Below are 22,130 nucleotides of genomic sequence, written 5' to 3' on the forward strand. Positions count from 1 at the left end.
AAAGCAGGTCCAGGGGTATATGAACCAAGCCAAAATGTTTATGCTACACGTGGAAAAAACCACTGCCCATAAGTACTTGGTTCATTAATCCCAATCAATACAGTATAGCACACTGGCTAGGAGCACTGATTCTGAAAACAGCCTCAGTCCAAAGATCAACTCTGATACTTAATAACTGTGTAACCCGGAAAGAGTGCAATGTAGCATCTCTAACTGTTAAAAAAAATAATAAAATAAAATAACTGTGAATATGGCCCATCTGCTTATTCTCCCTCAAAGTTATTGTGATTTGAATGAGGCGATTTATTTACAGTTAATGTTATTTAGCTTTTACTGAGTGCTTACTAGATGCCAAGTGCTTGTGAGCACGCTGAATTCTCCTTTGCCCCGAGGAGAATAGGCACTCGTATTACTATCTCCACTTTCTGAGAGAAAACTGAGGCACAGAGAGGCAAAGTGTCTCACCAAGGTCACAAAGCTAAGAGGCCACAGATCCTGGTTTATGTGCTCAGGTTGACCAGCCCCTGAAAACACGCTCTTAATCACAGAACTGTGAGAATGCAGCACATAGTAATCGCCCACAGATCGTGGCTTGCATTACGATGAGGTGACTACCGAAACGATGAAAACACCCAATGGTCAGTTTGTACGACTCCACTTGTAATCATCATGTGGCTCGGTTTCTACCGGGCCTCACTGTCTCCAGCTGTATTTTGGGTACACAGCCTGTGTTCTTCTGTCCATGGAATGCACAGATATGCTGAAAGCTTTGCTGAGAAAATCAGAACAAAGCATTCATCATTTGAAAGTTCCCTTTAAAACCCTCCTGCACTGTTGGTGGGAATGTAAATTGGTACAGCCACTATGGGAAACAATATGGAGGTTCCTCAAAAACCTAAAAATAGAGCTACCATATGATCCAGCAATCCCACCCCTGGTCATATATCCAGAAAAGACAAAAACTCTAATTCAGAAAGATACATGCACCCCCATGTTCACAGCAGCACTACTTACAATAGCGAAGACATGGAAGCAACCTAAGCGCCCATCAACAGGTGAATGGATAAAGATGATGTGGTACATATATATAATGGATACTACTCGGCCATAAAAGAGAATGAAACAATCCCATTTGAAGTAATATGGACGGACCTAGAGATGATCATCCTAAGTGATGTAAGGCAGACAGAGAGAAACAAATATGATATGATATTACTTATATGTGGAATCTAAAAAATAATACAAATGAACCCATACACAAAACAGAAATAGACTCACAGACATAGAAAACAAACTTATGGTTACCTAAGGGGAAAGGGAGGGGAGGGATAAATTAGGAGTATGGGATTAACAGATACACACTACTATATATGAACTAGATAAGCAACAAGGATTTAGTGTATAACACAGGGAACAGTATTCAATACCTTGTAATTACCTATAATGGAAAATAATCTGGAAAAAAATATATATCTGAATTACTTTGCTGTATAACTGAAACTAACACAACACTGTAAAGCAACTATACTTCAATTTAAAAAAAAGTTCCCTTTAAAAACACCCAAGGCACAGGAGTCCTTAAGAGTCAGAAAACCCATCACAAGTGTGCAAATGTTGGTTTCTCACTGTCATTAATGACATTCAAGACTGTAACTTACTTGTGTGCTCCAGATATGGACTAGGAAACAATCGCTCAGATACACTGGCAAGTAGCTCCAGGGTAGGCAAAGACCTTCAGACGCTCTCAGAGTTTTGTCCTCTCTCCGAATCTTGGAGGTCTGGCTTCAGCCCCAAAGTGCTTACAGATGGGCCTGTCCTGCACCTCTGCACCTTATTTCTTCCAATTATAGTTTCTAAAACCAGTTTTCATTTTATTGAGGGCATGTTTCCAGATGTGTTTTTAAATTAATCAGTGCTACTAATAAAAGACAACATGACCCCTGAAGCTGCTGGCAAATATATTCCATCACCAAACGTACTATTTTAAGGCTCACGTGTCTAAAAAAGCCTAAGTGGACTATGCCATACCTATTTTTTCTTGTTGTGTATCTCGGGCAAGTCAAACCCTCTGAGCTTCAGTGTCCTTACTTGTACAATGAAAGCATGAGTTGTCTTGTCTGCCCACTGAAATCACCTGGAGGAGATTTAAAAGATACTGGTACTTGTCTTTCTCTTTCTGACTTACTTCACCTAGTATGATAATCTCTGTTTGCAATCATGTTGCTGCAAATGGCATTATTTCATTCTTTTTTACGGCTGAGTAGTATTCCACTGTATTTATATGTACCACCTCTTCTTCATCCACTCATCTGTCGATGGACACTTAGGTTGTTGCCTTGTCTTGGCTATTGTGAATAGTGCTGCTATGAACATACAAGTACCATATGATACCACTTATATGTAGAATGTAAAATACAACACAAATGAACCTTTCTAAGAAACAGAAACAGAATCAGGGACATAGAGAACAGACTGGTGGTTGCCAAGTGGGAGGGGGGTGGAGGAGGGACGGAGTGGGAGGTTGGGATTAGCAGATGTAAGCTTTTATATAGAGAATGGATAAACAACAAGGTCCTACTGTATAGCACAGAGAACTATATTCAGTATCCTATGATAAACCATAATGGAAAAGAATATAAAAAAAAGAATGTATATATATGCATATATATGTTTAACTGAGTCACTTTGCAGTACAGCAGTAACTAACACAACATTGTAAATCAACTATACTTCAATTAAAAAAAAAAAGATATTGGTGACTGGGTCCTACCCCCAGAGACCCTGATTTAATGGATCTGGGCTGGGCTTGGGCGGAGAGATTGTTAAAGAGCTCCCCTAGGTAATTAGAATGAGCAGTGGGGAACCAGAGGTCTGTCTAGATCAGTGGCTCTCAAATTCAAACAGGCATCAGAATCCCCTCGAGGGATTGTTAAAACACAATTACGGGACCCCGCCTCGCCTCAGAGTTTCTGATTCAGCAAGTCTGGGGTGGGGCCTGGAAATCTGCATTTCTGCCTAGTTCCCAGGTGGGGCCGATGCTTCTGCTTTGGGAACCACTTCTCTAGATCAGCCCCCTTCTCCAAATCCCTGCCCTCAGGCCAAATCCTACCCACCACCTGTGACTGGATGGTCTACCAGCTGAGGATGGTTTTTAACATTTTCAAATGGTTGAAAAGAAAATCAAAAGAATTCTATTTCCTGTCATGTGAAAAGTATATGAAATCCATATTCAGTGTCCATATATAAAGTTTTATTGGAAGGCAGCCACAAATCATTAAGCCAAGCTCGGGGCCTTGCGTGACTGCATTGCTACGTACGAGGCCAGCCCTGAATGACATTGGCTACTGCAAGCTCCAAGCTTGATGTGTTTACCGTCTGAAGCAGATCAGAATATGCCACCCCCAAATATACCACTTTGGCATCAGGATTATTTTGGGCTGAAGGCAACTGAGAACCAACAGATGTAGGCAGAGTTCTCTGCCCACCTCTTATCTGTCTAAAATCAGGGCATAAATTTCCCTTTGAGTAAGGTCTCTCCCACCCCCTCACTCCCCCACCCCCACACGCCCCCCACACCCCCCACACCCCCACCCCCCACACCCCCCGCCCCCAAGGAGAGAAGAGTGACTCTTATCATGGAAGACAGAGTGTTAACGCCAAGATGAGTTTGCAGAAACAGACTGCACTAAAATAGCCCTTATCTTCTACGAGTCCCTCCACACCTCTCTCCTAGTCACTTCCTCACATTTTATTGTTCCTTGAAGCCCAAACCCTCTTTTCTTTGTGAAAAGGGTACATAAGCCCTCGAGTCTAACTGCTTCTTTGAGTTTTATTCCTTTTCTGTAAACTCCAGTGCACGTAAATGTTGTTAACACTGTGTGTGCCTATCCTGTTAATCTGGCTTTTGTTCGTTTAATTCGCAGGCCCCAATGAATAAACCTAAGAGAGTACACAGGAAAAGTTTTTCCTTCCTGACACTCCTTACCCAAGAGATGGGAAAAGGTGAAGTTTGCAGGCTCTCAGTTCTACAGCACCCCTTTACCATACCTCAGTTTGTCATCAGAGATGATCAAAAGGCCCACTCCTGACTTTTCCTCGCAGCCTACGTCATACAACACGACCAAATAAAGGCCACTCCATCAGAGAGAGCATCCTGGAAACAGGATGAGTTAAGTCAGGTCACCTCACAATAGAAAGATTGTGGACTTTTACGTGATCTTGTGTCCTTTCTGGTAACAAATACCCGTGAAATGACCACCAAAGATCCAGATGCAGCAGAAACCTCAGGCTAATACCCATCGTGTAGGCTAAACGAAGGCTCTTTCTAAAAAATGGTAGGCATGCTATGGCCAGGAAGAAGAGGGCGTCTGCTATTTCTTCTTAAATATCTGAAACCCGAAGTTATTTCATGGCATTTTAATAAAAAAAATTCCATATGTAAGAACCCTTTGGTGATAAAGAAGGCATGAAAACACATTCTACTGGAAATAAGCACATACGTTGTAAAACTTTCTTAAAAGCCCCTTCTCCTCCTGAATCATGCCCCTAATTAAATTTAAACCCAAGTAATATCATCCACAGTTAACTAATATGGTTTTACTTCTCCCTGTTTCTTTGAAAAGATGTGTATCTTTTCAGGTAACTATTCCCTTGACAAAGAGGTTGCTATGGATACATTTTTTTTTTTTAATTGAGTGCTGGTATTTTAAAGCCTGTGCAATTTAGTGAAGTCTACCTGGCCTGAGGGTTATACTAATTTAAGTGCCTGTCTTTAATGTTCACAATTTTATCTTAATACAGCTGCTCTGTGCCTTTGACATGTGGTGTTCAGGAGGGGCTGGAGATGGCGTGGGAGTTCCTTAAGGAAAGGCCAGTAAGACAAATATCACACGACCCACCTAACTGCAGTTGAATAAGTGGATGTTTCACTTGCCTGGAATTTGTCTGTTCTCGGCACGTTTAATAATGAGTCACGCTATGCATTTGCAAGGCGCCCAGGGCCCAGGGCCACGTGATGACTTTCTGGGCCTAAATCCCTCGTCTTTGTTCAGACAGGCCCCTAATGCATCCCACAAAGCTGACCTAATGCTACTTCAGTGGGTCTCTTTTTCTTCCGCGGCTCAGCTTAAATGTGATATTTAGGAAGTCGATCGTCAGGCACGCAAATCGAGAGAAAAATATGCCACATTAAATCATGATGGTTTAATAAGGCTTTACTCATCGGCAAAAGACTTCTGGTTCTCTCCTTAGTTGAGGCAAGACAAAAAGCGGAACCTGCCACAGAGAAGGAATCTAGCACTTTCGCTGGCATTCCACCTTTGTGGAAGCATTTAGTGAAATACGCCCCAATTTGCATACTGTGGCTGTCATTATTCTACCTGAAAATATAAGCAACTAGGTATCCTACTTTAGTCACGAACTTATTAGGTAAGGATCTCTACCATTATGATTACACTTGAGGGGAAATAGCAAACGTTTCTATGAATACAATGGCACCAAACATTCAGGAATGCTTCCTGGTACCTCAAGAATTTCTTTTCAGAGCAAAAGAAATCTTGAAACTTTCATCTGTTACTAAAAACAGAAATTAATAAAATACGTATCCATTTTCCTTCAAGTTCAACTGGTTTTCTTCTGTAATCTATAGAAAAGGAAGCACATGTAAGAAGACATATACTTAAATGACACCCTTTTCAATCAGACATGGAATCTTGCCCCCAAAAAAGTCTAGAATTAAAGAATTGCAGTGTTGAAATTCTCCAGATCATCGATACACTGATGACTTTGCCTGCCACAGAACTATTAATTTGGTATTTGTCAGGGCTGTAAAACTTTACATCTTTATGTAGTAACTTATTCTCATGGAAGTATACTAATTAGGGTGGCATGCAACGATAACATAAAACCAGTTGCTTTCCATGGGCTGATGGGTGTCTACCACAATCGTGCCTTTGCTCAAGAAGACTGAAAGCAATTTCACGTGAAGAAACTAGTTTCATTCTTCAATTAACAATTGAAATCAGTGCTTAGTTGTCCAAGATTAAATACAAAATACATTACAGGCACCGAAAGCATTTTTAATCCTTTGTCCTTAACTACAGATGCTCCTTTGTTTAATTTTTGGTTTGTTTTGTTAGATAAAGAAAAAGACTTAAAGGAGAAAGACAGAGATTTAAAAAATAAAACAGAGGGAACAGCATGAAAGCAACTATACAATGCTGGTAAAACGTGGGAGAATAGAAACCATGTGGAAGTGTGTATTGTGGAATAAAGTTTAAAAAAAAATCTTCAGAAATCTTCTTTGAAAAACAGTAACAGAGGAAAAAACTGATGAAAAATTAGCAAGTGCCAGTAGGAAAGCCTTGCCCAGTTCTCTTTTACTTAAAAGAAAGAGAACAAGATGAAGAGTTTAAAAATAGAGAGAAAGGCAAAACAGTAGAGTTCCTCCTCTATACCGTCGTTAATCAACTACTCCAGCAGCTGACCACCAGGGAGCTGCGCTGAGTGAGGACAATTCAAAGTAATGGAAGCCAAATCTGTCCTTACAGGTTGCCCCGTTGGGATTTGGACCCAGAGTGAAAGGAGGATAATGATCTCAGAGCAGCCTCTGGTGGCTGAATGTCAAAAGCTCAAGAAGTCAGAGGCCACCTTACTGGTGTTCTTGAGATTTTGTGCAAATGTAAGCTACTCACTAAACCACTTCAAGGCAGTAACCCAGAATTGACTTGGTGGAAATTGAAATTAATTCACTAGTCTCAAAGACTCTCACAGATGATGGGGAGACTAGATGCTGACAAATTGGGCTATTCTGACAAGACGTAGAGTTTTCCTTATGTTTGCTCATCAACTAAATTAGGAGCTTGGGATTAACATACACACACTACTATATGCAAAACAGATAACCAACAAGGACCTACTGTATAGCACAGGGAAATCTACTCACTATTCTGTAATAACCTATATGGTTAAGGAATGTGAAAAAGAATGGATACACGTGTAAGTATAACTGACTCACTTTGCTGTACACCTGAAAACTAACACAACATTGTAAATCAACTCTACTCCAATAAAATTTAAAAAAAATAAAGTGTTAAATACGAAATTACCTCCAACTTTCCTAGTATTTCAAATAAAGGATGGACCAGCGGTGACTGACACTCGAAATTTTAATTTTAATTTTAAGCAATGGATGTTTTTAAGCAATCCAAATATTTTCAATTCTTAAAAAGCTCTGTGTCTGTAGGAGGGAGGGAGGGAGTGAGTGTGTGCGCGCAGAGATCTGTCCATTAGAAGCATTTGGGTGCATTTTCTTGTCACAGCTGGAAAACATCTGTTTGGGACAGAGGCTCATAAATTCCATCTGGTAGGTTCCCATTGAGCTATCTCATCTGGGATGTTTCCAAGGGCCCCTTTTCAAAATCTTGAACCTTACAATGTCACCTGTGTCAACTGTCATGTCCCAAAGAGTGCTGCCATCTGTAGCATCCTGTTTCTGAGCACATCACATTTACACAGCAGGTTAGAAGGTTTTGTTCAAAAAGAGATGTTTTATGTTCTCAAAAAAGGCTTGAAGGTTTCCAACAGAGCTAAGGTGAATATTCAAACACATATTTTAAAACTGGTTTCAACAGGGGTCAGCTTTACTTACTGTTAGCAATAAACCAGCAGTTTCCCAGGGCAGCTAGAAGCCATGGAATTCTCGTAAGACTACGTCAACCTGACCAAAAACCCATGGCAAATTCTGTGCGTACAGTGTTGAAATTATAAAGCCCACTTATTGCTCATTCCCAAATAAGTATCCTAGTTCAATCAAATATCACCATTTGAATGACCTGGGCTTGCCAAACCCAGGTAAGATGGTTCTTTGGACACAAGTTCACCATCTTTTTAAGTCTGCTGGCTTTCCAAATAAAGTCTCTATTCCTGGCCCCCCACCCCCCAAAGAATGATCTGGGCTCCTAATTAGTGCCCCCAAATTAGACAGCATCTGTTTAAAAGTACACGGAATTAATAGTAATGTACCAATGTTAATTTCTTAGTCCCGATGAATGTACCATGGCAATGTAAGATGTTAACATTAGGGGAAGCTAAAGACTTCCCTGGTGGTCCAGTGGTTAAGACTCCGTGTTCCCAAAGCAGGGGGCCTGGGTTCAATCCCTGGTCAGGGAACTAGATCCCGCATGTATGCCGCAACTAAGAGCCTGCATGCCACAATTAAGAGTCTGCATGCTGCAACCTAAAAACAAAAAGAAAAAAAAAAAAAAAAGATCCTGCAGGCCCCAGTGAAAATCTGCACGCGGCAACAAAGACCCCATGTGCCGCAACTAAGACCCAGCACAGCCTAATAAATAAATAAATATTTTTTTAAAAATTAGAGGAATCTGGGTGAAGGGTATGTAGGAACTCTCTATGCTATCTTTGCAACTTTTCTGTACATTTAAAAATGTTCTGAAATCAAAAGTTTATTCTTTAGAAAGTACAGAAATTAATATGGGTGAATACACTGAGGGGAAGTGGTAAAGGATGGCCAAAATTCTCTCACAGGAAACAGGATTACTAATAGGCAATCATTTATTGTTGTTTGTTATGTACCGGGCACTAAACTATATACCTTAATACTAAGTCATTAAAATGGTGCCCTTTAAGCACACGGATAAAGGAATACTGTTGCCCACTCTGATTAACAAGAGAACCAGTTCTTAAGGAAAAAATTCCAGACATGCGATGTTTAGATTTCAGGAGGAGAACCTTCCTTTATCCTTCCTCTCTGTTATCTCCCGGTTTTCTCCTTCCCTGGGGTTTTAGGCTCACTTCAAACCCTATCTTTATTCCTTCCCTCCATGACATTTCTTTCTGATTACTCATATGCTATTACTCAACTGTACGGAATAATTGAACGTCCAATTATTTCAATACTCAAATATTTGAATTTAGAGACAATAAAAACCAATACTCAAATATTTAAACTTGGAGATCTCTAATACATATTATTTTCCATACGAGAAAGCAAGGATGTTGTCGACGTGCTAACCCTAGTTAGAGCCAACCTCGGTCTGGTCACGAGGCCCCATTGTGAATTCTCTGGACTTGATGAGTTCCTCTTCAGCATTTGTCGAGTAACCTAATTAGTATCTCAGCTATTCTTAGCTCAGAACAGGGTCCGAAGTTCCCATGACAGTCACACAGCACAATTTTCAAGCGTGACACAAAAGCATTATTCCCTTCCATACTCAGAAAGCGAAAGATGCACAGATTACAAGCGTCAGCAGTAGGTCTCCAAAGCCCAGTTTCCTTTTAGACCTCTCTTGCCTTCCTTGTAATTCCACTGAGACTCACTGTCTGTATCACTCATTTAACTATTGATTCTATTCTAGCTTGCATTAGCTTCTCTGTTGTTATTATCATTATTGAAGGCAGACATCTCTTTTGAACTTCTTCCCAGACTTTATGGGTACAATTACATGGCATCTTGCTCTCAGGCTTTTTAACCACAGCAAGTATGGAGGTGAGGCAGTGCCACGTGGCTGAAAGCCCCAGGGAACAGGTAGTCAGGAGCGCTGCCTCCAATTCTTTCTGCCACCAGCAAGCTCTGTGCATCCCAGGGCAACCCGGTTCACTTCTCAGAGTCTCAAAGTCCTCAGGGGAGCAGCGAGGGGTTGGACTTCACTCAGATAAACCACTAGGGTTTACTAAGCACCATACTGGACGCCTCTTGGGCACCATGTCATTCCTCTCATTGCCACCTCTTCCTCCAGCCCCTCTGCCATGGTGACCATTTCTACGTGGGCTTCAACCAGTTTCCCTTGGGTGTAACAGACGGTGTCTTGCCTCTGGGTGTACCAAGGGCCTCTCGATTCCTGCCTAAGGGCTTTGCTGACTGGGCGTGGGACTCCTGTATCTCAGATCTTCTGGATGCACAACCGGAAATACAGGGGCCACACAAGACTGCTGGGGCACAGGAGCCTCTTGTCCCACAGATGAGTTCTGAGACGCACTTGATAAGCTCCTCAAAACACTCCCTGGGATAAATCTCCTTTGCCCATGGGAGAAGCGAACTTGACAATGCCCTTGGCCCAGCCTTCCCACTATCTCTGTGACTCCCCCGTCGCACAGTGCTGCCCCCTGAGACCACTTCCCATACAGACTTCCCGCAAGGAGGCTGTGCTTCAGGATCCGCTCTGGGGGCACTATCTAGGCTAAGACAACAGCCGACTCTATATCAGACACTGTCATCCTTTTCTGCTCTAAATTTGGATGGTTCTGCAATTACTTGCTGGAAGACTTCAGTTCTGCCCAGTGGTTCTTATAATAAGAACAGGCTGGGAAGAGGCTGAGTGGCCAGGATAACTGAAAATTACTTCCAGCTTTTTGCCTGACTTCGAGAGGCCACCGGGCATAAGGTTCTGGTACAGTCCCAGGGTGTATTTGGCTACATCACGTGGTGACCTAATATAAGTGGAAAGGAAATATAACAGAGAGTAATTTAAACAGAAATAGGCTAATGAGAAAGACCCAGAAACGGCTCTTCTTTCTTCCACTCCCTGATGTCAAGCAAAATGTTAAAGGAAGGACATTTCCACCAGCATTTCTGCTCAAAACGGAAGTTTTTAAGTTCAGGAGAAAATTTTCTAAAAAAACACATTTTTGCAAGTTGCCAGAAAATGAGAGAAGTATGTCATCTCTCCCTTTAGAACAGAACGAAGGGATATTAACCCTTGTTGCAAGGGGAGGGAGAGTATTTTTGGTAAAGCAAGTTTGGAAAATAAGTTAAGCAGGCTCTCTCTTTTCTAGATGGCAAGTTTTCTCTGGACCTTGAAAATAATATATATTGTGATTCTTTGAGAGGGAGACTCAGAAAGCAGCATTTCCCTAATTTATTTCTCCACAGGTCATTTTCCAGGACAACAAGGTATGGAATAGGTTTAGAGAAATGAAAAGAAGCCTGTCTTTTTTGGCATGATTTGAACGTCTTCATTGGACGATGTAATAGGTAAATACTTGAGGCTTCTTCTCTATGATCTTGATATAATACTACTGGATAAGATGTACAAATGACCTGGGCTTTCTCTGGTGAATTAGGGTTTATACAGCATTGCCTCACCTTACCTGCACCCTTCAATCTAAACAACAATCTGGGAGGTAGGCAGAATAGGGATCCTTACTATTTAGTAGAGGAAATCAATGTTCAGCATTTGCCTACGTTTATTTATTTTATTATTATTTTTTTAATTTTTGGCTGTGATGGGTCTTCGTTGCTGTGCGTGGGCTTTCTCTAGTTGCAGCGAGCGGGGGCTGCTCTTCATTGCAGTGCGCGGGCTTCTCATTGCGGTGGCTTCTCTTGTTGTGGAGCACGGGCTCTAGGTGCATGGGCTTCAGTAGATGCAGCACGTGGGCTCAGTAGTTGCAGCACATGGGCCCCTAGAGCACGTGGGCTTCAGCAGTTGTGGCGCGTGGGCTCAGTAGTTGTGGCTCGTGGGCTCAGGAGTTGTGGCTCGCAGGCTCAGTAGTTGTGGCACACGGGCTTAGATGCTCCGCAGCATGTGGGATCTTCCCAGATCAGGGCTGGAACCCGTGTCCCCTGCATTGGCAGGCGGATTCTTAACCACTGCGCCACCAGGGAAGCCCCTGCCTACATTTAAATGATAGAGGAGGCAGAACCAGGATATAAGGTCTACGTCTTCTCCTTCCTGATCCAGGATGCTAACCACCACCACACCTATATTGAGACATTTTTATTAGTTTGTTTGTTGAGCTTATCATTCTATAAAAGAGAAATCACTTTGTATTTTTACTAGTTATTTGGTCTTTTCCCAATAGTACTGCCAGAAAATGAAATATATGAGGTTGGGAAGGGTCAAAATCATCTCTGGAAAACTGTTAAGAGTATTATGTGTTCTCTTAGTTCAACTTCAAATGGCGAATTAAACTCTAGAAGCGTTGGCGTAAAAAAGTGCTACTGATTGGAACCAAGATGGCAGAGTAGAAGGACATGCTCTCACTCCCTCTTGCGAGAACACCAGAATCACAACTAACTGCTGGACAATCATCGACAGGAAGACACTGGAACTCACCAAAAAAGATACCCCACATCCAAAGACAAAGGAGAAGCTACAATGAGACGGTAGGAGGGGTGCAATCACAGTAAAATCAAATCCCATAACTGCTGGGTGGGTGATTCAGACTGGAGAACACTTATACCACAGAAGTTCACCCACTGGAGCGCAGGTTCTGAGACCCACGTCAGACTTCCCAACCTGGGGGTCCGGCAGCGGGAGGAGGAATTCCTAGAGAATCAGACTTTGAAGCCTAGTGGGATTTGATTGCAGGACTTGACAGGACTGGGGGAAACAGAGACTCCACTCTTGGAGGGCACACACAAAGTAGTGTGTGCAGTGGGACCCAGGGGAAGGAGCAGTGACCCCAGGGGAGACTGAACCAGACCTCCCTGCTAGTGTTGGAGGGTCTCCTGCAGAGGCGGGAGCTGGCTGTGGTTCACTGTGGGGATAAGGACAGTGGCAGCAAAAGTTCTGGGAAGTACTCCTTGGCGTGAGCCCTCCCAGAGTCTATCATTAGCCCCACCAAAGAGCCCAGGTAGGCTCCAGTGTTGGGTTGCCTCAGGCCAAACAACCAACAGGGAGGGAACCCAGCCCCACCCATCAGCAGTCAAGTGGGTTAAAGTTTTACTGAGCTCTGCCCAACAGAGCAACACCCAGCTCTACCCACCACCAGTCCCTCCCATCAGGAAGCTTGCACAAGCCTCTTAGATAGCCTCATCCAACAGAGAGCAGACAGCAGAAGCAAGAAGAACTACAATCCTGCAGCCTGTGGAACAAAGACCACATTCACAAAAAGACAGACAAGATGAAAAGGGAGAGGGCTATGTACCAGATGAAGGAACAAGATAAAAACCCAGAAAAACAACTAAATGAAGTGCACAGAGGCAACCGTCCAGAAAAAGAATTCAGAATAATGATAGTGAAGATGATCCAGGACCTCGGAATAAGAATGGAGGCAAAGATCGAGAAGATGCAAGAAATGATTAACAAAGACCTAGAAGAATTAAAGAACAAACAAACAGAGATGAACAATACAATAACTGAAATGAAAACTACACTAGAAGGAAACGATAGCAGAATAACTGAGGCAGAAGAACGGATAAGTGACCTGGAAGACAGAATGGTGGAATTCACTGCTGTGGAACACAATAAAGAAAAAAGAATGAAAAGAAATGAAGACAGCCTAAGAGAACTCTGGGACAACATTAAACTCAACAATATTCGCATGATAGGGGTCCCAGAAGGAGAAGAGAGAGAGAAAGGACCAGAGAAAATATTTGAAGAGATAAGAGTCGAAAACTTCCCTAACATGGGAAAGGAAATAGCCACCCAAGTCCAGGAAGCACAGAGGAAGTCCCATACAGGATAAACCCAAGGAGAAACACGCCGAGACACATAGTAATCAAATTGGCAAAAATTAAAGACAAAGAAAAATTATTGAAAGCAGCAAGGGAAAAACGACAAATAACATACAAGGGCACTCCCATAAGGTCAATAGCTGATTTCTCAGCAGAAACTCTACAAGCCAGAAGGGAGTGGCATGATATACTTAAAGTGATGAAAGGGAAGAACCTACAACCAAGATTACTCTACCCGGCAAGGATCTCATTCAGATTCGATGGAGAAATCAAAAGCTTTACAGACAAGCAAAAGCTAAGAGAATTCAGCTCCACCAAACCAGCTCTACAACAAATGCTAAAGGAACTTCTCTAAGTGGGAAACACAAGAGAAGAAAAGGACCTACAAAAACAAACCCAAAACAATTAAGAAAATGGTCATAGGAACATACATATCGATAATTACCCTAAACATGAATGGATTAAATGCTCCAACCAAAAGACACAGGCTTGCTGAATGGATACAGAAACAAGACCCATATATATGCTGTCTACAAGAGACCCACTTCAGACCTAGGGACACATACAGACTGAAAGTGAGGGGGTAGAAAAAGATATTCCATGCAAATGAAAATCAAAAGAAAGCTGGAGTAGCAATACTCATATCAGATAAAATAGACTTTAAAATAAAGAAAGTTACAAGAGACAAGGAAGGACACTACATAATGATCAGGGGATCAATCCAAGAAGAAGATATAACAATTATAAATATATATGCACCCAACACAGAAGCACCTCGATACATAAGGCAACTGCTAACAGCTATAAAAGAGGAAATCGACAGTAACACAATAATAGTGGGGGACTATAACACCTCACTTACACCAATGGACAGATCATCCAAAATGAAAATAAACAAGGAAAGAGAAGCTTTAAATGACACAATAGACCAGACAGATTTAATTGATATTTATAAGACATTCCATCCAAAAACAGCAGATTACACTTTCTTCTCAAGTGCGCATGAACATTCTCCAGGATAGAGCATATCTTGGGTCACAAATCAAGCCTCAGTAAATTTAAGAAAATCGAAATCATATCAAGCATCTTTTCTGACCACAATGCTATGAGATTAGAAATGAATTACAGGGAAAAAAATGTAAAAACCACAAACACATGGAGGCTAAACAATACGTTACTAAATAACCAAGAAATCACTGAAGAAATCAAAGAGGAAATCAAAAAATACCTGGAGACAAATGTCAATGAAAACATGACAATCCAAAACCTATGGGATACAGTAAAAGCAGTTCTAAGAGGGAAGTTTACAGTGATACAATCCTACCTCAAGAAACAAAAAAATCTCAAATAAACAATCTAACATTACACCTAAAGGAACTAGAGAAAGAAGAACAAACAAAACCCAGAGTTAGCAAAAGGAAAGAAATCATAAAGATCAGAGCAGAAATAAATGAAATAGAAACAAAGAAAACAATAGCAAAGATCAATAAAACTAAAAGCTGGTTCTTTGAGAAGATAAACAAAATTGATAAACCATTAGCCAGACTCATCAAGAAAAAGAGGGAGAGGGCTCAAATCAATAAAATCAGAAATGAAAAAGGAGACGTTACAACAGACACCGCAGAAATACAAAGCATCCTGAGACTACTACAAGCAACTCTATGCCAATAAAATGGACAAGCTGGAAGAAATGGACAAATTCTTAGAAAGGTATAACCTTCCAAGACTGAACCAGGAAGAAATAGAGAATATGAACAGACCAATCACAAGCAATGAAATTGAAACTGTGATTAAAAATCTTCCAACAAACAAACGTCCAGGACCAGATGGCTTCACAGGTGAATTCTATCAAACATTTAGAGAAGAGCTAACACCCATCCTTCTCAAACTCTTCCAAAAAATTGCAGAGGAAGGAACACTCCCAAACTCATTCTATGAGGCCACCATCACCCTGATACCAAAACCAGACAAAGATACTACAAAAAAAGAAAATTACAGAGTAATATCACTGATGAAGAGATACAAAAATCCTCAACAAAATACTAGCAAACAGAATCCGACAACATATTAAAAGGATCATACACCATGATCAAGTGGGATTTATCCCAGGGATGCAAGGATACTTCAATATACGCAAATCAATCAATGTGATACACCATAGTAACAAATTGAAGAAGAAAAACCATATGATCATCTCAATGGATGCAGAAAAAGCTTTTGACAAAATTCAACACCCATTTATGATAAAAACTCTCCAGAAAGTGGGCATAGAGGGAACCTACCTCAACATAATAAAGGCCATATACAACAAACACAGCAAACATCACTCTCAATGGTGAAAAACTGAAAGCATTTCCTCTAAGATCAGGAACAAGACAAGGATGTCCACTCTCACCACTATTATTCAACATAGTTGTGGAAGTCCTAGCCACAGCAATCAGAGAAGAAAAAGAAATGAATACAAATTGGAAAAGAAGAAGTAAAACTGTCACTGTTTGCAGATGACATGATACTATACATAGAGAATCCTAAAGATGCTACCAGAAAACTACTAGAGCTAATCAATGAATTTGGTAAAGTAGCAGGATACAAAATCAATGCACAGAAATCTCTTGCATTCCTATACACTAATGATGAAAAATCTGAAAGAGAAATTAAGGAAACACTCCCATTTACCACTGCAACCAAAAGAATAAAATACCTAGGAATAAACCTACCTAGGGAGACAATAGACCTGTATGCAGAAAACTATAAGACGCTGATGAAAGAAATTAAAGATGATACCAACAGATGGAGAGATATACCATGTTCTTGGATTGGAAGAATCAATATTGTGAAAATGAGTATACTACCCAAAGCAATCTACAGATTCAATGCAATCCCTATCAAATTACCAATGGCATTTTTTACGGAACTAGAACGAAAAATCTTAAAATTTGTATGGAGACACAAAAGACCCCGAATAGCCAAAGCAGTCTAGAGGGAAAAAAACGGAGCTGGAGGAATCAGACTCCCTGACTTCAGACTATATGACAAAGCTACAGTAATCAAGACAATATGGTACTGGCACAAAAACAGAAACATAGATCAATGGAACAAGTTAGAAAGCCCAGAGATAAACCCACACGCCTATGGTCAACTAATCTATGACAAAGGAGGCAAGGATATAAAATGGAGAAAAGACAGTCTCTTCAATAAGTGGTGCTGGGAAAACTGGACAGCTACATGTAAAAGAATGAAATGAGAACACTCCCTAACACCATACACAAAAATAAACTCAAAATGGGTTCGAGACCCATATGTAAGACCGGACACTATAAAACTCTTAGAGGAAAACATAGGAAGAACACTCTTTGACATAAATCACAGCAAGATCTTTTTTGATCCACCTCCTAGAGTAATGGACATAAAAACAAAAATAAACAAATGGGACCTAATGAAACTTCAAAGCTTTTGCAAAGCAAAGGAAACCATAAACAAGACGACAAGACAACCCTCAGAATGGGAGAAAATATTTGCAAACGAATCAACGGACAAAGGATTAATCTCCAAAATATATAAACAGCTCATGCAGCTCAATATTAAAGAAACAAACAACCCAATCCAAAAACGGGCAGAAGACCTAAATAGACATTTCTCCAAAGAAGACATACACATGGCCAAGAAGCAAATGAAAAGCTGCTCAACATTACTAATTATTAGAGAAATGCAAATCAAAACTACAATGAGTTATCACCTCATACCAGTTAGAATGGGCATCATCAGAAAATCTACAAACAACAAATGCTGGAGAGGGTGTGGAGAAAAGCGAACCCTCTTGCACCGTTGGTGGGAATGTAAATTGATACAGCCACTATGGAGAACAGTATGGAGGTTCCTTAAAAAACTAAAAATAGAATTACCATATGATCCAGCAATCCCACTACTGGGCATATACCCTGAGAAAACCATAATTCAAAAAGACACATGCACCCCAATGTTCACTGCAGCACTATTTACAATAGCCAGGTCATGGAAGCAACCTAAATGCCCATCGACAGATGAATGGATAAAGAAGATGTGGTACACATATACAATGGAATATTACTCAGCCATAAAAAGGAACGAAATTGGGTCATTTGTAGTAAGGTGGATGGATCTAGAGACTGTCATACAGAGTGAAGTAAGTCAGAAAGAGAAAAACAAATATCATATATTAACGCATGTATGTGGAACCTAGAAAAATGGTTCAGATGAACTGGTTTGCAGGGCAGAAGTTGAGACACAGATGTAGAGAACAAATGTATGGACACCAAGGGGGGAAAACTGCGGTGGGGTGGGGATGGTGGTGTGATGAATTGGGCGATTGGGATTGACATGGATACACTGATGTGTATAAAATAGATGACAAATAAGAACCTGCTGTTTAAATAAATAAATAAATAAATAAAAAAGATAAGTAAGTACTAGGGAGGTAATAATACAACACGAGAAATATAATTAACACTGTTGTATGTTATATATGAAAGGTGTTAACAGAGTAAATCCTAAGAGTTCTCATTACAAGGAAAACATTTTTTCTTTTCTTTTTTTTTTTACTTTAGATGATGGGATGTTCACTAAAATTACTTTGGCAATAATTCCATGATGTATGTCAGTCAAATAATTATGCTGCGTAACTTCAACTTAAAACTTGTATGTCAATTATATCTCAATAAAACTGGAAGGAAAAAAATTAAGTGATAACAAAAATTAAAAAAAAAAAGTGCTACTTTTTTTTAGAAAACCCTAAACCCGAAAGGTAACAGATGATAAATTGGAAGTGGATGAATCAAAGGCATTTAGTACCCATGTTACCAAAAAGAAACAGGTTATAATTTGGGGGGGGCGGTGGTTATAGGCTTAAGGAGGCATCTGATTCCATGTGTCCAAAGCATGTAGTGAACCTCAGCAGAACAATCCTGTCCCTTTGTGTAGGTAACTATGGAAACTACAGTCAGTGCCATTCAAATGTGGTCCTGGATGAAATCACTGAGCAGCAGAATGGTCTTATGTGCAGGTAAAAGAGAAGCAGAAATTATCACAAATGACTCAGCCATGTTCTTCATTCCTCATTTTAGGGATCTCCTCCAGTTGTCAAAAGTTACTTTTCCTTTCATCTTGTACACATCACTGTGTGCCTCTCATCTTTATGAAAAAGTATTGAACAAAATTCCTCAGTAATCTCCAGCCACAGGTTCTAACTATTCCAGTTATGTTTTATTTTTACCTTCATCTCTGGCAGAAAAATATGAGACTCCACTGCCATTAGCATTTCTAAGATTTCATACATGTACTTATGAGCAGCATAAAAAAAGATTTCTCTGAGGCTTTCCCTCTATTGTATATTTGAGCATATGCTTTTGTAGCTATGCTTTTGTTACAATGCCTCAATGACCATGTAACTTTGGGTAAGTCCCAAAACTGCTTCAGTTTTTTCACGTACCTCTAGGGTTAAGGTAAGAATTAAATACAACCAATCATTGAGTAGGGTACAAACATGAACTCTACTATTCTTTTCTTTTTTACGTAAGTGTAGTTGATTTAAAATATTGTGTTAGTTTCAGGTATGCAGCAAAGTGATTCAGATCAATCTATCTGTCTATCTATCTATCTGTCTATCTATCTATCTATCTCTATATCTATTCTTTTTCAGATTCTTTTCCCATATAGGTTATTACAAAATATTGAGTAGAGTTCCCTGTGCTATACAGTAGGTCCTTATTGTTTACGTATTTTATATATAGTAGTGTGTATATGTTAACCCCAAATTCCTAATTTATCCCTCCCCCCTACTATTCTTGAATATAGGACATTGTGCTACCCACTGGAGATTCAAAGCTCAATAAGAGGCTCTGTTCCCTTGACAAGTTGAAAACCAAAACCCAAAAACCAAGTAAGCAAGTACAATGTATCATAATACTGTGATCAATAGTCTATTGACTATTAAGCAATGATATGTATAGATATACACTAAACTGGCCATCAGAAAATTCACTTTCAGTCCTACCTCTACCCTTATCTAGCTGTGTAAGCTGGAAAAACCAGTTAACCTGTTTGGGACTCAGTTTATCCATCTGTAAAGTAAGGGTTGAATTAAATAATTTCCTAAGTCCTTTGATTCAAACCCATGCTCTAGCATTTCTCATTTTATCTCTCATTTCTAATACTTATTAGAGGCAAGATTGTATCTGGAAGACACTTGTGGTTGACTGTCCTATAGCCACTGCCCCTTAATCTTGGCTAACAGCACCCTCCCCCAAGTTTTGTCAGGTCTGGGGCAGCAATATATTCAGGGAGGCGTGCTCTCCTCAACTCCAAGTGATGAGGTGGAACTCTCAAAGCCACAAAAAGGGGGGATGTGTGAAGAGTAACTCCACTTCCTGCCTTTGGATACGGGGGAGTGAGGAGGTGATGCCTGGAGCTAGGGCAACCATCTTCCAACCGCTTGCTGATGTAAGCCTACCCACTGAGGATGCAGAATGGAAAACTGAGACGCATCAGGATTCTTGATGACACTGTCATGCCAAGAAATTAATCAATCCTTGAACTGTGCTTGAATTTGTGTGTGAGAGATTTTTTAAAAAAAGAAGAAGAAAAAAAGAAAATCTCTGCTGTTCAAGCCACCCAAAGTGCCCAACTAAAGACATGCAATCTGAAAAGCTGAGTTATGGTACTTTGAAATGTTCACTAACCACAAGCCAAATTTAATACTGTAAGAAAGAGAATTCATTTCAGACCAGTAAGAGGATACGATGAGTGATTCAGAGAAAGAAAAGCCCCTTAACAAATCTGATCTTCAATTTCCTCACCTGTAAAATAGAATCCAACGTATGTCTACGTCATTGAGATGGTAAGGGCATAGTAAGAATCCACTAATTATTGTTAACTGTTGTATTATACATGAGAAATCTGGCCTGGCAGAGATTGCTATACGGCCACCAAATCGTGTTATATTTTGTTTTTCTTCCTGGACACACAGGAAGGCAATTTTTCCCCAGTTTCCCACATGAATAGGTCTCGATCACATGACTGAATTCTGCGTTGTGGGAAAAAGTGATGCAATCCGCCTGTGGCCTGGCTCCTGTTAATATCCCATGTGATCTTCTTGCTGGCTCTCCCAGTGTCATATTACTGTTGAATTTCAAGGCATGAGACCAAGTCTTCATATTGGCCACTAGATGGACATTGAGTAGTTTTATTTTATGAAAATATCTAACAAGATTTACTTAAATTTACGATGATCTCCTTTCACTCATGTTTTCTATTTTCCATTTAAAAATGAAAGGCAAGTTAATCATTAAGAAAGCTAGCTCAAAATCTATATACAATTAAATATGCGGAAATGGCTTTAAAAATATCAGATAAAGTTTGCAAAATTCATGGACAAATTCTTCCCAGGGAAGCAAAGCAGCTACCCTTCTAAGGAGGTGCATATAAGTGGTATTATTTATACCTAAACATCGACTAGGAAGAATGCCCGGAAAGAAAATGATGTACTTAGGCACATACATTTTTTTTTTCCTTTTCTCAAGCACAGCCTAGACATCTTATCTTCTCCCGCAGCTTGTAACACACACTCTGCATTTCCACTCTGTCTGGCAGGGCTGGTTTTAAAGGAAGATGTGGGGTTGTGAGAAAATGCCGAAGGAGAAATCCACCTCTCCTTGTAGTTGAATCACATTTACCACGAGATATGAGCAAGTAAATGTGTGTGCCTGCTAATGGCAACATAGTTTTCGTTTTATGAGTTGTATCATGTTTATAGCAACTTCTTCTTTTTGTAAGCAGGCACAATAACAGAATTACAATTTTTATCCATCTAAGTAAAAAAATGCCATGGAGATAATTTCTATATATGTTACCTAGAAGATAAAGAAGTCTCCAGCATTTCCCAAAGAACTCTAGCTGGCATTACAATTTTTTAATGTGAACCATGTAATGTGGAATACTATTAACATAGGAAATGATTTAAAATTTTAAGCTTAATGAAATGTACATTCTCATTTGAATTTGGTTTTGCATTTCACCTGAAACAGGGCTTAAATATGAATTTACTGATTTCGATATAGCTTGACTTTGAAAATAGTAATTTTTGAACACTTAATCCTAAAGGGTCTACCTCACTGGAAGACTGAAAAGAAACAGTCCTCTTCAGTAATAGCATGCACTTCATAACTTTTAAAAATATATATTAAAACTGATATATATTAAAATAAATATATATTAAAAGAAACAGAAAAATACAGAGACTGCATACATGTTTAAGATAAGATTATGAAAACAAAAGATGTCAAAGAAAGTTCACTGGAAACTAAACCCACGGTCACTAGGGAGTGAAACCTCTGGGTTGATAGGGATACTTTAGTGGAAAATTTTCAGAAGCACTATACTAGTTATTTGGTCAAGTCACTTATCTCCAGCTTGATTTTTGCCTCAAGAGTTCCACATCTAAGTGAGTGTGCTTGAACACATCCAGGGACAGGAAACTCATCCCCTTTCTTGCAATCCCTTCTACAGTTGGGCAGCTCTATAAGTTAGAAGATATACTGTCAGGGTAAGTAAATCTAGCTGCTACAACAAAAGACCCCCAATTCTCTGTGGCTGGACACAGTAAGGATTTATTTCATGTTCATATCACAGTCTAACATGGAGTTGCTGACCCGATTCCTCTCACGCACCCAGGCTCCTTCCAAAC

The 22,130-nt window shown here is 40.1% G+C and overlaps 1 protein-coding gene across 1 annotated transcript in view; it reads right to left on the reverse strand.

Moving 5' to 3' along the window:
* The window catches only part of MID1 (midline 1), a 381,356-nt gene that overhangs the window by 189,288 nt on the left and 169,938 nt on the right, over positions 1 to 22,130 (reverse strand). The gene's annotated exons all lie outside the window — the stretch shown is intronic.

The sequence above is a fragment of the Balaenoptera acutorostrata genome, chromosome X (genome assembly GCF_949987535.1).
Source record: "Balaenoptera acutorostrata chromosome X, mBalAcu1.1, whole genome shotgun sequence".
NCBI lineage: Eukaryota > Metazoa > Chordata > Mammalia > Artiodactyla > Balaenopteridae > Balaenoptera > Balaenoptera acutorostrata.